Here is a 14762-nt window from a genome sequence, read left to right on the forward strand (position 1 = left end):
GGGTTCATAGAGGAGACTGTGCTAAAAAAAAAAAAAAAAAAAAAAAAAAAAGGCCAAAGCTACACTGGAAAGGATGCAGAATGTCTGTTTCTGTAGATCACCCCCAACAGATTCAGAGGTAAGCGGGAGGTGTGGTATGATCAGACTCGTGTCGGGCCCGTTCTTCTGATGTAAACATGAGGAATGCATGGAAGCAATGAGAAACCAGCATTAGGGAACCAGAGGATAGGCCATCAGGGCGACCCGGGGGGCTTGATTTGGGGTCAAGGGAAGGAGAAAAGAGGACTAATCAGAGGGAGCTCGAGATGTTCAGAGGTGGGCACAGGGAAGGGGTCAGATGCTGAGCTGTGTCATGTGAGACAGAAGCAGCTGAAGAAGCAAGAAATTAGCTCCCACTTTGGGTGTTTATTTGAAACTGGGGTGTGAGTGAAGGCATCCAGGCTGTGCTGTGACACCTTCTGTCCTTACCAGTCTGCACCCAAATGACCCCTGCCAGCCCCACTCTTACCTTAGCAGCACGGCCTTTAAGAGAAGATGGATCAAAACCCCCCAAGGAATTATGCACATTTAATTTGCATCTGAGTATGAATTCCTGCGCCTGCCTTTCTGTCATTTTGCCATTTCAAAGAATAACATACCAGGGCTTTTTATTCCAGCCCTGTGGTGGTGCCCTTTTTGAGAGAATAAATCCCAAGTAGTGTTGCCAAGAGCCAGTGACATTTGCCATGTTTGAAAAGGCCTTATTTTGAAGAATGATTATTGATTCTTTTTCACATTTCAGATCATTCCTTTGATGCTGCCTTTCACTGGCCCTGGTGAGCAACCCTCAGCTGCGTTCATGGCTCTTTGACACAGCAGTTCACCCGGAAAGAACGCAGTGTTCTTCCAAGTGGCACTCACCCTGAGCCTGACCACCGGAAAAGTCACTGTTTCTCTGAATATTTAATCACATAGAAGAGCTTTTCCAAGCCTCAGTAAGGTTGTTGAAAAAACATAGATCTGCTTATAAATAAGCACAGGTAATGATGGGATGTGTGCAGGGAGGAGTCAGAGGGAGCAGGGCCTTCAGCGGAATGAATGATGGCAACTTTGGGACTATATTATTGCTGCAGGGCTACAATTTCCAGAGAGAAGTTGAACTGGAAAGAGAGGATAACAAAAGGTAGGCCAGGAGAAGATGATAAATAAGCCACCAAAATTGCACACAAAATATTGACCCCAAGGAATAAATACTTACCAGTGGATGTCCTGTGACAGAAGAAGGCCTTGATTTTTGCATTTTGGAACCAGAAAGCCACTGATCCATGTAGTCTTGACATCGTCTATGAGTGTAAGAAGTGAAACCTCACACTCAAGAGCAGTGGTTTTGTGAGCCTAACAGCAGCAGTAAAAAGGAAGAATGAGGCTTTGAGTCTGGATGCCTACTCTGCGTATTTGAAACTTGTTTATTCTCTATTACCTATGCCCCTTGATATTATGTTGCTTTTAGGGTATTGGCAAGGAGAATGGACAGGATGCTGCATATCAATGAATTTCTGGGACTAGAAAAGAACTTTTATCAAGTATTGATTTAATTCATCTAGGGAAGGATAGGGCTAAGAGCCCAGATATTCAAAAAATATATATAAATATATAGTATAAGTATATACCTTGAATTACATATAGTAGAGCACTTACCTTTGGAAGGTGAAGTCTTACATTGTGGATGAAGTATTCAGCATAATGCGGAGAACAAGGTAATTATTATCCTACCTTTTCCTTCAGACCAACTCTGGGTAGTAGTATGGATGCTTATAGTTTAGACCTGAAGTTCCATATCTATGCTCATTTTAATGACTCCACTGCTCCACCACACTAGATTTTTCCAGTAGAGAGCTTATAAAACCAACTTAGCATCGGGTTGAAATGTGTCCACAAAGGATGGACAACCCAATGGCACTCATCCTTTTCTGGATATACTCTTTCCTTATGCCAGTGCCATCATGCATTGTGATACTGCTTCAGGATTTAGCCTCTCCCTTATAGACACTTATTCACCCATTTAAGAGCCTACAGTGGAGTGTGTTATCTCCATGGTGCTGAGGTACCTGGGCAAGACTCTGTGGTATAGGACAGGACCTATAATTCATGTAGCTTCTAGTAGGTTATATGTGATGTGTTTTTCTTCTTTAAGAAGCCGTATTTTAAAAAAAAAAAAGAAAAAAAAAAGAAGCTGTATCCTTCCATTTCCTATTTGATGTTAGAACAAAATAATTTTGTTTACGTTTTTGTATCAGCCATTATACTAAATTTTCCTGGCTGCTTATGTATTACAACTTACAGCAAAATAGTAGTTCTCAACTAATAGTAGTTCTCAAGTGTTAATGTATATTATAAGCACACGGGAAATTGGTCTAAACTGCAATTACCCAAGTCCAGCTCCAAACTTACCCAAACAGAGTCTCTAGATGATGAAAAAGACAAAACAAAACAAAATAATCACAATAATTCTGATTTTGATAATCACCATTGTCTTTATCAACTTGAACTCTTCTTTATTTTTATTTTTTTTTAAGATTTTATTTATTTATTCATAGAGATAGAGATAGATAGATAGAGAGAGAGAGAGAGAGAGGCAGAGACACAGGCAGAGGGAGAAGTAGGCACCATGCAGGGAGCCTGACATGGGACTCGATCCAGGGTCTCTAGGATCACGCCCTGGGCTGCAGGCAGCATTAAACTGCTGCGCCACTGGGGCTGCCCTTGAACTCTTCTTTAAAAATCACCCTGACTTCATTCAGTCCTGGGACCAAGCATATCCTATGAGTGGGCTAGGATCTGGTTCTCCAAGTTCTTAATTTTTTTAAAAGATTTTATTTATTTATTCATGAGAGACACAGAGAAGGAGGCAAAGACACAGGCAGAGGGAGAAGAAAGCTCCCTGTGGGGAGCCCAATGCAAGACACGATCCTAGGACCCCAGGATCACGATGTGAGCCGAAGGCAGACGCTCAGCCACTGAGCCACCCAGGTGCCCCTGGTTCTCCAAGTTCTTGCTGTTCTGAGAGTTGGTAATGGCTTTGTCTGCCTGCCTGCAGTTTATTTGCTTCATATATTTTGGATGATTAGAGGGATGGCTTTCTGGCCTGTGTCTCAGCGAAAGTGCTGACTGTTGCACGTATCATGCCTTCTATACACTGGGGAAGAAATAATGAGCTCATATATGGTGACTCTCTGGTCCCCAATGTCCATTACAGGGCATGAAGTCAAGGAGCCAAATGTCAAAAACTAAAAAGTGTTGTAAATTGGTAACTGGTAATATTACAGAAATGGTTATCAGAATCCCAAAGTGTGACAAAGTCAAAAAGACCAGAGAAATTATGTGAGTAGAACAAACATGTGCCAGGGATAAATCTTGTCGCATATTAAACACAGAGCTGCCTCTTTATAGAATTTGGATCCCACTCACCCTGTCAGATGTTTCCACGTCTTGGATGACTTCAAGTTCTCAAGAACCTTTTAAAAAATATATGACTTTCTTTCCTTTTAAAAGCATATATTAATTGGGACAATGTTAACTGCTATAATAATTGCTCATAAAATTTCAATGCCTTTAGACAAGAGAAATGTATTTTTTACAACGCGACAGTACAGTGTGGATGTTCCTGGTCCGTAAGTGGTTTTTCTCCAGACACTTATTATAAAATCCAGACTCCTTCCAATTTGTGGTTTCCCCATCCCCTCAGATTCTTCAGAAAATAGGTAACAGACGGGGAATAGAGGACAGAGACAGCATCCCCACTTTGTCAATGTTCCTGCCCCAAAGGAATAAGAAGCACTTCTGCTCATTTGTCCTTGGTGAGGCTCGGTCACTGCATGACCTCATCTAGATTCAAGAGGTCAGAGAGTTGGCAACTGTAATCCCTGCCTGAGGATCAGCTTTCTAGCATCAACTCGATGGCAAAGCTGGGTTGTTTGTTTTGTCTTGTCTTGTTTTTTTTCTCCTTGTTAGGTAGTTCCAAACCCTGAGACTAGCTTCAACGTGAAATTCCCTTTTATATGCATATAATGTATTTGTTCTCCATAATGATGGAGATTGGCCAAGAAGTTCTTTCTCCTAAACCATCTCTGTCTGAACAAATCCTGCCTTTGTCTTCACAGCTATTTAGCCATGGTTTTCTCTCCGCCGCACTACTTGATATTTTATTATTAAGTGAATTCACTTAATAATAATAGTTGACCCCATGAACATTTCATTTTTACCTTGCTTTCTCCCCCTCCAAAGTTTCTCAGAGGTTGTATTCTACAAGGAACAGTGCTCTCTTCCTGGTACAACATAATCTTCGACAAGGTTTAATCAGAGATGAAAGATTATTAAATAGACGTTTAGAAAAGGTTTTGTTGTGCTAATGTAGAGGACAAACTGCATCTGAAACGGAAATGTTGGAGAGGCTGGGTTCCAAGGAACTGGATATTCCTGTGTTCTACTAGACGGTGTGGACTCCTGGGGGTGGGAAAGTGTTATGTGTTGTGAATTTAGATGTGAAGTCTAAGTGTCTGCCCAGACTGTGTGTTACTGGAATATTCTCTTCCTCTTGTGATGCTGGCTAGTAACTAGAAGTTGCTAAGGTGATGAGTATAAGATCCTGTCGAGCCCTCCCAGAAGGAGAGACACCACCCATCATGTTAAACAATGTAATTGAGGGTCAGATTTTGGCTCTGTCTGGAAAGCCAGCAGCTCTCGTGGGAGAAGCTGTGCGATGCCACACCCCGAATGATGACTTGTCTCTCAGACTACGTGTGAAGAGGCAGATGAAGGTCTTCTTGTGCCGTATCAGGATCCTCATACTCTTGATCAGCTTTGAGGAAGATTTGCTGTTCACTCAAGTGACATCAGCTGTTTGGGTTTTAGTGGCACATGCGCAAGGCCCAGATCATGGACATATTTAGATCCCTATTTTAGAGCCCTACAAGGAATAGTAGTAGTCCTTGAGCACTGATGACTTGTCGAGTGCTTACTATGTGCCAGGCACTATAATAAGTTTTTGTGAACATGACACACCCAAATTTATATCTTACAATAAACTTGGGAGGGGATAATATAGCATCTCTATATTACAGAAGAGAAGACACCAAGGCTTAGAGATGTTCAGTTTCTTGCTCAAATCCGCAGGACAACTAAATAGCAAATATATTTTTGTACCCAAGCCTGGGCCTCAGCCTTAAGGTGAGTCAGCTTTGGCTTCTTCTACAAGCTTCCTCACTTATTTACCCAATCCATAAATATGTATTGAAGAGGTACTGAGTTAGATGCTGAGAATAATAGAGCAATAAACTAAAAGATACAGTATCTCTCAGTATGAAAAATACATGTTAATAGGGATGGCTGAAATTAAGTTAAAATTATAAATAACCACTTACTGTTGACCCTTGAACAACATGGGTTTGCACTGTGCATGTTTACTTGCATGTGGCTCTTTCACGGTGTGGTACTGTAAATGGATTTTCCCTTCCTTATGCTTTTCTTAACATTTTCTTCTATGTAGCTTACTTATTATAAGAATACAGTATATAATACATATAACATACAAAATAGGGATTCATTGACTTTATATTATTGGTAAGGCTTCCCATCAACAGTAGGCTATTAGTAATTAAGGTTCTGAGGAGTCAAAAGTGATACATGGGTTTTCAATTGTGCAGAGGATTGGTGCTCCTCACTTCTCGTGCTGTTCAAGGGCCAGCTCTGAGTGCATTTGTGATACGGACTATGATGAAAAGCACAGGGTGCTATAAAAAGATTGAGGAGGGTAATATTGGTACCAGAGGTGTCCCCGAGAAGGAGGCACGTAAGTTGGGACCTAAACCCAGGTAGACATTAGCTTCAAAAGAAGGGGAAAGAGTGCCAGGCAGAGATCCAGAAACCAGGAGTAAGGAAGGCCAATGTCGCTGGACCATGGAGACAGACAGAGAGGGAAGAGAGGAGGATGAGGCAGAGAGTCTGCACTCCTGAAGAGCCCAAAATCCACATAGATGGAGAAGAACTCAGACAGGATCCAGACCATGTGCACCATCAGAGATTCTGGAAGGTGGAAAGCTGCCAAAGGCTCTAGTTTGGTTTTGTCTGTTTGTTTTTTGAAGATTTATTTATTTATTTGAGAGAGAGAGACAGAGAGAGAGGAGAGAGAGCACAGGGGGGAACGGCAGAGGGAGAAGGAGAGAGAGAGAGAGAGAGAGAGACTCAAGCAGACTCTGCTATGAACATGGAGCCTGATGAGGGGCTCAATCTCATGACCCTGAGGTCATGACCTGAACCAAAACCAAGAGTCAGTTGCTTAACCAACTGTGCCCCCTCCCAGATGCCCCTGGTTTGTTTTTTAAAACAATTTTATAAACATAGGTGTTGACAGTGCCTTAACTCTTTGTGACAAGGCATTTAACATAGGAGTAGTCCATTTTGTTCTTTCATTTAAATGTTTAGTGATAATAAAGTGCTCAAAATGTCATCAAGTCAGAAAATCAATTAAGACATTTCCCAGAATACTGAGTAAAGAAATGTGTGATATTGTGATTTATAAGAAATATAAAATTGGTCATTCAGATGACTAAAATAAATGTACCTCTCAAATTTATTTGGTCTTTGACCACAGTTCTTGGCTGGCTCACAGCTCCCCAAACCCTTGGAATTTCCAAGTTGGGTTTCCAACTCTCAAGTGTTGAGAGTTGTAGAGCTGTAACGTCAATGAGATGATTTTTGGAAATTACCTGGAGACCCAACCAAGTGATTGGAGGGTTGGAACTCTCAGGCTAACTCCAGACCTCCAGGGACAGGAGAAGGCCTAGAGGTTGAATCAATTACCAAGGGCCAATGATTTAACTAAGAGTGCCTCTGTAACGAAGCTTCCATGAAAACCCAAAAGGACTGGTTTGGAGAACTTCTAGGTTGGTGAACACCTGGAGATGTGGGGAGAGTGGTGGCCGTGGAGAGGGCTTGGAAGATCCACACCCCTTCCCCACCCATTTTGCCCTATGCATCTTGTCCATCTGGGCCTCTCCTGAGTTATACCCTTTTACAATAATCTAGTCTGTAAAATGTTCTCTGAGTTCTGTGAGTTGCTGCTGTAGCAAATTGATTGAACCTGAGGAACCCACTGCCATCTGAAGTGTGTAGGGGTGTGTGTGTGTGTGTGTGTGTGTGCTTGTGACCATGTACACACATCCCATCTTGTAGGACTGAGCCCTTGACCTGTGAAATCTAAGGCCATCCTCAGGTAGACAGTGTCAGAATTGAGCTGAATTCTCAGACTGGTATCCTGAGACCTGCTTTTTGGAAATTGTGTGCTCAGAACACCAGACAGAAAATGCAATTTGTAGATTATTAAATATATGGAATATACGAGCTATGGCATTTTGGATGATCAAATTACAAATAATTAAAATATAATTAAATACTTTAAAAATCAAAACTACAGTAACATAGCTTCTCTGAGGCTCCCGTTAAACACAGCATCTTACTAGATAGTATATAACTTTCTGTGGGTCAACTTCTCCTAACTTCCTGCCAAAACCACAACTGATGACATAAGAAAACGAAACATGCCAAACAAATACAAAAGTGACCTAAAATTAAAAACACGCATTTCTGGAAATCCTGCAATCTGCAAACCCTCCACATAATAACTGTGCATTGAACACCTACTAGGTGCTGGTTAAGCACCTCATACGTTATGTGCTACATACGCTTTCTAATGCCAATAACCCTAACAGCGAGGACTTTTCATTTTTAAATTTTACATGATAAAACTAAATGTTAATCATTTAAATAGCTTGTTCAAGATCACGAGGTCCTCAGGGGTGGAACTAACCTCTGCAGCCTATGCCTTTACCCACACTCCTTGCTCACCTTGTAAGGGAAGCAAGCTGGAGACCCCAGGGGTGTTACAGGTGTGGAAGGGCAGCTCAGCATGGCAGGAGGAATATGGGACGGTTTCTGGCAGGTGCTTGGAGCCAAGGCATCTTATTTAGGTGTATCCATGCCATGGGTGTTTCCTGTGGGTGTCCAAACAGCAGTCGGAAGAAGAGGTGCAGCGCTGTCCCCGAGCACTGCCTGCTGCCTTGCACCCCGCCCTACATCCCAGCCCTGTCATGGCCCGGCTCCCTGAGCTGGTCAGTGTACAGCGGGGGTCAGTCAGGCGGGGCATCCTGCCCTCAGGTGTGGCCGCCTCGGGCCCTCCCGCAGGCACACCCACTGCCTCCTCGGCGGCTCACCTGAGCCCTCACCTGTTGCCAACAGCATCCTGCTTTCAGGTGTGGCTGCCTTGGGCCATCCTGCTGGCACGCCCACAGCCTCCTCGGAGGCTCGCCTGAGCCCTCACCTGTGATGCCCCGTCGCTAGGTCCAGCGACGCCGGTCAACCCCGCGGGGCCCGCGGCCTTCGTCCCTCTCAACACTCTCCGTCCTCTGGGGAAGGATCCTGGTGTGCGCCGTCTCCTGCCCCTCGTGGCCTGTCCCCGTGCAGGGCACCCGCCGCACACGTCCTCCTGCCACCCTCTTCTCCAATGGGAGAGTGGCTGCAGCCCTGCAGGCGGGCCCGGCCCCACTACGGTTGCCTTTTGTGCAGGGACAAGCACGGGCAGGGGAGGCAGGTCCGGAGGTGGCTTTGAGATGCCTGTCGCCCACCCTCTGCCCGACAGGTAGAGCTGCAGGACCGCAGCCGCCTTGTCCGGCCGCAGGAAGATGTCCGGGGAAGAGTGCAGGGCCCAGTGGCCCAGGGACAGCAGAGACCAAGACAGAGAATGACTGCGCGGGCCACGCTGGCCGGCCAGGGCCCTGCGGCCAGATCACCTGAGGACGGGGGAGGACACCTGGTGGCCAAGTTCAGATACTCTGCACAAAGGCAGGTGCATGATGGGAAGAACAGGTGTTGCCCACACCGGGCCTCACTCAGATTTCTCCTCCTCCTCCTCCTCCTCCTCCTCCTCCTCCTCCTCCTCCTCCTCCTTCTTTTAGCTTTCATGGAAATCCCGTAATATCGGTATAGATGACTAGACTGGGTGGGATTCGTACACGCGACGCCAAGTATGTGTGTCCACGCAGACAACCGGAGCTGGAAGAGGTCTGGGACCGAACCTGCCTCCCACACTGCCTGTGCCCGCAGGTTGGCCAACACTGACTCTGCCTTGATCACTGCTTGCTTTTCGCTCCCTCCTCCTCCTCCTCCTCCTCCCTATTCTGTCTTCATCTCCCTCCTCTCTCACCTACTCTCCCTCCTTGACAGAACAATCTTTGTTTTTGTCTTTCAACAGACTCTTACCCAGAGATTTAACATATACTCAGGCCTTTCCTGGAAGAGATGGGAAGGGAAGCCAAAGCCTTACTCTCTTCTCTGGCAAGTTCTTGGTCTTGGTTAGCAGAAAATACCACGTAAGCTGCTTTCTAATCAATTGCTAATCAATCAGTACTGCTTCTCTTGAATTTTGATTACCAAGGTGAGACATCATATAAAATTCAAATAAATAAAATGCGCAACACTGAGTATAACCGAACCTCCAGGTCTTTACCAAGTCGGTGGACAGGAAGTGATGGAGCTTTACATTTTTGATTTGCATTTTTAGATTATCCGTATTGGAGAACAGAATTTCATGTATTTCTGGGCCTTTATATTTTTCATCTTTAAGTTGTCCGTTTCTGTCATTTACCCATTTTTCTGTCTGTTTGCCTTTTCTCTTAGTACAAAGGAGCACGTTGTAGAGTACAAGCTCAGGAGTGCTTTGTGGGTTGCATGTGTTGCAAATCATTTACTTCAAACTGTGATGCCTTTTAGACTTGTTTACAGAGTCTTTTAAACTCCCTGGAATAAACAAGGAGAGGTCACTGTGACAGGATAGGAATGTCACTGTCTCGATGTTGGAGGAAAGTCTGGATTTGAATCCCAACTCCTCTGCTCACTGACTTTCTGGAGGTTGTCTAAATCTCTCTGAGCTTTTATGTCTCTTAGATTTAAAAAAAAAGGTCGATATTATCTGACTAATAGTTTTGAGAGGATTAAATGAGATAACACAACTGAAGGCTCTGGGCAGGAACCAAAGCACCATTCAAATTTAAGTGGCCCTTTGTGATCACAGGGTTTCCAAGAGGGCCTGGTGTGTTTCTCAGCCGGAAATAGACACAACCATCTATCTTTCATGTAAGCAAAACGTTCTACATCTGAACATGGATGATCTCAAGCTCTAAACCTTAGGTCGTTGTTTTCAATCTTGTCTTTTTCCATAACTGATATGATACGGATTGTGTGGCCCGGTTAGCTTTTCCCTTGTGCGGAATGTCAATAAGAGTTGCCTTTTGTGTGAATTGACCCGCTCATTTAATGAACTCCATTCTTCAGTCTAAAATGAGCTCTGCCTCAGTCTATTTGGATCTGTTATCAGATCCTTTCTTCTTATTCCTCCTGCCTTGTATTTCAGAGGACTATATTTTCTAGGCTTCTTTGCCTGCTGGTTTTGTTTATTAAATCCTCTGTAAAAAAAAAAAAAAAGGAAGAAGAAAAGAAAAAAATATTAAAAGTGTATATAATCAGATTTGTCAATCATTCACTTTGCAGCTGCTGAAATTTTTTTATATTGATTAGGAAAGATCTTACCCTTTCTGAGAATCTGAGAATATTCTCTGATGCATCTTATAGTGTATTTTATAGTATTAAAGAAGGGAAGTTATTCTGTCTATCTAGAATCTGTTTCTCTGTGTGGTGTGAGGTATTTATATCTTGTTCCTATATGAATAGTGAATTGTCCCAATGCCATTTATTGAATAATTGAATAATCTACCCCTTTCTCACTGATTTGAAAAAGCACCTGGTGCATGTATTTAACTGGTGTATATACCTAGGCTGTCTTGTTCCATTTCAATGACCTACTCGTCTATGTCTATACATTTTTGTACCTTTTATGTTACAAGTTTAGAATTCTTTTTGATGCTCTGAAATACCTTAAACAATACAAAAAGACTTGTTCTATCATTCAAGTGCCACCATCAAAACCTTGGCACGTTGGCTAGTGCCGTGTTAGTACTACGGTTTGGTTACTACATAAGTTCGTAATAACTCCTAATATCTGCGAGGACCTGTGTGCCTTCATGCATTTCACACGTGGCCAGAGAGAAGAATGAAAATCACTCTGAGGAACTTTCCCAACGACAAGGAGGTAGTTTTCACAAAGCCTGCGCAGCCAGATTTTGTTAGTCCTATGAACGAGTGACTTATCTTTTCACAGTGGAAGTGTTTATTATGGATACGGTGTGCCTTCTCCACCTTTGTGTATTAGAGAGAGCAGATAACATATTATTTTTATTCATAGATCACTGACCCATGGGGAGCTCCAAACAAACCTGATGGGAGGAACGAGAATCATCCGGAAATACTCAACTTTGAACCAGATTCAAGGACTGGATGGGCATTTGGGTTATCTCCTTGCACAGGGGAAAGATAAAATTAATATTTCATGATGAGAAAGGTAAGATGTACCAGATAAAATGCTATGCATTCATCAATGTCCCTTTCTTACTTTTCCTGGCTTCAAAGCTGCACTGCATTTCCCATCCTTCTTTGGAATATGTTGTGTGTTTTCTACCTAAAAGAACGTGAGCAGAAATGATAGATGACACTCAATAATCATGGTGCTCATTTTGGATTTTATATGAGCAAGAAATAAACTTTTATCAAGTTTGAGTCATTAAAAATTTTAGGGTTTCTTTTTTTTTTTCAAATTTTTTTAATGTATTTATGATAGTCACAGAGAGAGAGAGAGAGGCAGAGACACAGGCAGAGGGAGAAGCAGGCTCCATGCACCAGGAGCCCGATGTGGGATTCGATCCCGGGTCTCCAGAATCGCGCCCTGGGCCAAAGGCAGGCGCCAAACCGCTGCGCCACTCAGGGATCCCAATTTTAGGGTTTCTAACAGTAGCTACACTCAGATAATCATTTTTATTTTTCCTGATTAGGATTTGTTTTACTGCTAAGATTTGAAGAGCAAGGTATTTGATTGATCCTAGAATGAACTCCTAATATATTATTTTTTCTTCACTCTCTCTAATCTCTTTTTCTAGACCCCAGTTGCACGTAGTTGATCCTTATCAGTCTAGCCACCATTTGTCTCTCAACCTATCTTTCATACATTTAATTTCTATGCTGCCTCCTGGGTAATTTCTTGAGATCACTCTCTTATTTGACTATTTCTCTATCCAGTTATCTATTCTGCTTTTCAACCTCTTCACTGAATTTTTATTTAAGTGAATATAAGTTTTAATTTCCAGGAATTTGATTTGGCTTACTTTTCACATACTCATGTTCTTCATAAACAGAATCTTCCCTTGCATATTTTAGATTCTCTTTTATTTCTCTAAACCATTTAAGTAAAGGTTTTATGTTCTGTATCTAATAATTTCTCTGTCTGAACTCCTTGGAGATTTAATTCTCTTGATGATTGTTTCGGCTCACTTTAGCTCAGAGTGACTTTCTATGTGGGAGCTCATTTTTACCAGGTATTTATTTCTGACAAAGTTGAGAAGGCTACCTTCTTTTTCCTCCTGGAAAGGATATCAAGGACGTAGAATCACTTTAAGTTAATATCCAGAATTTGTACTTTCTGAAACATTAAAATAAATTTAAACCCCTTACCTGCAAATGGGCAAGGATAGCAATTATGACTTTTTGGAAGGGACTGGTTTATTTACCCAGCACCATGATCAAGGCAATCAAAATTTCTTGTTATTTATCTTTCAAAACAGGTAACTGTCTCTGAAGTGTAAACCCTCTGAGGAATTCATACACTGGATTCAGTCAAACTCTCATCTATATGCACCGAAGGCATTTTCTCCTGAGGTTAAGGGTCAAACCTGGGCTTATTATTACTGAGATGTGTTCTTAGAAAAGCCAGGTCTTCGATTATAGCTTATGATCTCTATAGTGTTCCACTTAGATGTTAGAGCATGAAGATTTCTCTAATGTTCTTGAGAATTCAGCTAAGCAAATAAACTTGATTGCATTTTTTCTGATATTTCCAAGTGGTTTTATTTATTTTTTATTTATTTTTTTAATTTTTATTTATTTATGATAGTCACAGAGAGAGAGAGAGAGAGAGAGAGAGAGAGAGAGAATGAGAGGCAGAGACACAGGCAGAGGGAGAAGCAGGCTCCATGCACCGGGAGCCCGACGTGGGATTCGATCCCGGGTCTCCAGGATCGCGCCCTGGGCCAAAGACAGGCGCCAAACCGCTGCACCGCCCAGGGATCCCCTCCAGGTGGTTTTAAATGAGAGTCCTTTCATCAAATATAATCAACAACATTTCTGGATGCAGGAGATATGTTCCTTCTTTATCAGGTTTTGTTCCATTAAGTTACAATGGATTCTTGTTCCTTCACCTGAGTTTTATTAGGTTGATCCTTTTGCTACTGTTTTCACGGACTAGGCTCCACATATCTGTCCTGCTAGTTGTTACGTTAACTTTTAAGCAAATTCATTTGAACTTAGAATTTCCTGTCGACGTGAAAAGTGGGTGGTTAACTATAGCCACCCCGTAGGCTCCTGTAACAAGGTTGGAATTCTAGTATGTTTTGAATTTTTCTCTTCCTCCTGGACCCTTATTTTTTGGAAAGAGACCATTTACTTAAGGTCCATTGCTTCATTATCTATAACTAAAGTTAATGATTTTTGTCTTTATATATCCTCCACATACAAAGATTCATTTCTCAGTTCATATATTAATGAATACGTTTTTTAAAAAGTCAGTGTAAACAATACGTAGTTTCTTTCCATTGGTGTCTAAAACGTCCATTTCCCCCCTCATAGTCAGATCAAAGTTTTGATAGGGGTAGGATTATCGCATTCAAACTCCTTTATTCTTGTTTGCTATTTTCTAGACTCCAGGGTTTTAGATAAAATGTTGGATGTCAGTAGGAATCTTAAGAGGCCATTGGCTATTGTAGATCTAACAACCATGTCTTCTGCTTTGTGTCTTTTAATTCTTATTGGTTTGACATTTACACTGTACCATGGAATCATTTTTCAGTTTTATCTTCCCAATCACCAAAATAATCTTCATTGGTGACAATTCTGCTATCCAATCTTTGTATTGTTGTTGTAATTTTTAATCTTAGTAATCATGTTTTTAAAGAAACAAATAATTACTTTCTATTTTTCTGAGCAATCCTTTCATCTCTATGAAAATATGAATATAAAATAGTCAAAATCTTTCTGTGTTCAGTGCTGACTCTGATCCTGTTGGTATTAGTTATTCTGTTTGTTTATTTTGATTTCTCCCCTTTCATGGTATTAAGTTTTTTAAATTACTTTTTCCTCCAATGTCTGATATATATATTTTTTTGCTTCCTCATTTCCATGTATTACTGAGCTTTATAGCTTCAGCTGTGATCATTGCTTATAGGAGTTGCCTAGGTACACGTGACACTTAATACTGCCGCAGCAACAAGTGCTGAAGCCAACTGTGCCCAGTGGACAGGAGGGTAAAAGCAGACTCGCTTTACTTAGAGGTGCAGAGGAAGGCTATTTGGACAATGTAAGTGGCCCTGTCTCCCACACCAGGCCCCGCAAGTCATGCCCATATAGGTCCCTTTGCAGACTTCCCACAGTCTACAAAGAGTGGTCCTGCAGGCTTTATCCACTTGGAAAATTCAGCAGACAGCAAGACAGAGAGCAGGGGTTGCAGCAACTACTTTGTAATCCTGTAATTACACAGTAAGGATGCTCACACTCTCCCAGCTCCTTGCTCTTGA

The 14762-nt window shown here is 42.1% G+C and overlaps 1 long non-coding RNA gene across 1 annotated transcript; it reads left to right on the forward strand.

Annotated features, from left to right (window-relative positions):
• The first annotated feature begins 806 nt into the window (after positions 1-806).
• Positions 807-13025, forward strand: LOC118354552 (uncharacterized). Its single transcript, XR_004815276.2, has 3 exons — positions 807-1162; positions 11330-11485; positions 12759-13025. It is a non-coding gene; the product is annotated as an uncharacterized LOC118354552 (long non-coding RNA).
• The last annotated feature ends 1737 nt before the right edge of the window (positions 13026-14762 follow it).

This window comes from Canis lupus, chromosome 4, assembly GCF_003254725.2.
Source record: "Canis lupus dingo isolate Sandy chromosome 4, ASM325472v2, whole genome shotgun sequence".
In the NCBI taxonomy this organism is placed as follows: domain Eukaryota; kingdom Metazoa; phylum Chordata; class Mammalia; order Carnivora; family Canidae; genus Canis; species Canis lupus.